This window comes from Penaeus chinensis, chromosome 18, assembly GCF_019202785.1.
Source record: "Penaeus chinensis breed Huanghai No. 1 chromosome 18, ASM1920278v2, whole genome shotgun sequence".
NCBI lineage: Eukaryota > Metazoa > Arthropoda > Malacostraca > Decapoda > Penaeidae > Penaeus > Penaeus chinensis.
In genome coordinates, this window is record NC_061836.1 from 20,156,625 (window position 1) to 20,159,124 (window position 2,500).

At 47.3% G+C, this 2,500-nt stretch overlaps 1 protein-coding gene across 4 annotated transcripts in view; it reads right to left on the minus strand.

Moving 5' to 3' along the window:
* LOC125034801 overlaps nucleotides 1-2,500 on the minus strand; it is a 152,312-nt gene that overhangs the window by 9,645 nt on the left and 140,167 nt on the right. The window lies entirely within an intron of this gene.

Here is a 2,500-nt window from a genome sequence, read left to right on the forward strand (position 1 = left end):
TTATGTGAGGCTTAGAGGCTATGCCGAAGAAGTCGACCAATGTTCTGGCCATTCTGTTACACGTTTCTAGATCCAGTTAAAAATTATCATGCTTATAGGTGTTTGGTATGAAGAACTGCAAAAGTTATTTCCCTCAATTCTAGCACTTCTTTAGAGGAAGTCATCACTTGTTGCAGATCCTACGAGGCTACCTGGACCACAACATCAGACATTCACGCCTCACCTAGCGAGATGTGATCAGTTTCCTCCTACAAGAACCAGTCACAATGGGAGAAAACTAAGAGACCATCAACCTCAGGCCAAATTGGAAACACCACTCACCAGTAGTCTTCAGGTCAGTTTCGCTCCTGCTATGGCCATGTGCATGGCCCTTCCGATTGTCCTGCATATGAATTCTACTTGTCGGGCATGAGGGTCAATGGGCCAGGAGACAGAAATGCCCCACTAAAGCTGCCCAGAGAAGGCACTATAAGAAGCTGGGTCATTATGACAAGTGTTGCCACTCCAGGACTTATGCCACACCATCGTCAACCTCACACACCAACACAGCCAATACTTGTCATTGTGCAGCTGACACCGTGCCTGCCACAATACAAGTCCACAAGGATATCCCAACGCCTCTTCTCTCTTACAGTCACTGTAAGGCGTTGGCTCTCATTCCTCAGGAGTTTCCAAAGCCCTTTCAACACATTCAGCACATCAACCGTTGCACTCAGCTATTAAATTCTGTCACCATTTCTCCATCGGCTGCCAAGGATTATTTCCTCATGGAGGTGTCCTGGTGTCAAAGGAAAACCTCCACTAAGGAGGCATCAAGCCTGAGATCAACCTTCTGAGTGGTGTCACCTGATAATCGTTGTCCCAAAGGATGTTGGCATAAGGCTCATTATAGACCTTACAAAGCTTAACGGTTAAGTGGCACGCCCAACACACCCTGCCCCTTCACCCATTGACACCATTCACAGTGTCACCCCATCATTCCACTTCACAACCATGCACACCCTTCACTGTTATTGGCAACTCGAATTAGCAGAAGAGGATCAGCATCTAATGATCTTTATCACCCCTTACAAACGATTCATGTACTGCTGTGACCCCAGGGGATTCTCTGCCACGGGTGATGAATACTGCTTTTGCAGGGACATGGCACTCCAAGACATTGAAAACAGTGTCAAGGACATAGAAGATTTTCCTTTATGATGAGGACCTATCTACTCACCTCCAGCAGATCCACCAGACCCTTACCAGATGCTGTGAGTTCGGCATCACTATAAACAAGGACAAAGCCCTTCACAGAATTACCCTTGCTTGACTTCATGACAGTCACTGTGGTGTGGACGCGACTATTCACAGGGCACGCTAAACGGTCTTCTGGCCTAGTATTGAAGCAGTTAGTAAGAACACTGTCCAAGCCTGTGAACCATGCCAGACCCTTCAGCTGAGTCAACAACAGGCTGATGTACCCTTCAGGCCCTTTGAGTCTGACTCCACAAACCTTTTCATAGTCGCTGGGAAGGCCTTCCTAGTGATTGCGGACAGACAGTCTAGGTGGCTTACCTTCGTTCCTTGTGGAGCCGACACACCTACGTCCAGGACCGTGACAATGTTTTGTCACTACTTCCATGAAGTTGGTGTCCTTGTCCGCCTCTGGACAGATGGTGGACCTCGGTTTTCCAGCTGGGGTGTCCACCATGTGGTATCATTACTACATTACCCTTAGTCAAATACATGGCCATACCAAGTACCTGATTCTGGAAACAGAACAGGTAACAAAGACACCGAGGAGTTTGATCGCAGCCTCCTGGAGCTATGAAGGTCACCCATCCAGGTACTATATGGCCACCTCCTCATACATGTTTCCCTGCCCACCCTGCATCCTTTGACGAGGAATGGCAGAAACGTACGGAAGATTACAACTGTCGAGCTGCTGGCCATGTGAAAAGCCAGTACAATAAACACGCATGCCCTCGTCCCAGGTTAAGTGTCGGTAACCATTTCCTTATTAAAAAACAGAGACACCGACCGCTGGTACAAAGTTGGGGTGGGCTGCGACCATAACAGGGATTACAAGATGCAACTCCCTAGTGGGTGGGTGTGGTGGCGTTATCGTCGTTTATTGCACCCCATCCCAGATCCCAGTGTTGACCCCCTCTTCCACATCCCTGTGGTCCTTTGGATGGACCAAACATATACAGAAATAGAGATACCCTCGCAGATCAGAAAGGCTAAGAACATATGCTTATTTAGATGCTGCTACAAGCACAAACGGGGGAGGGGGGGTGAATATGTAAAATCTGTGTTATATTATATAACCATATATATCTTTACTTCGTCTGTAAAGCAGATACACTCGAGGTGACGATAATTACTTACAGAGCCTAAATTGCAACCCTCGAACTCATGCAGTCCGACTGCATCTCTTTCCTTCGCTCTGTACTCTATACCTAATAAAGTGCAGGCTAAAAGGATTTACTTCTTCTTTAATCGACCCTCTAAACCT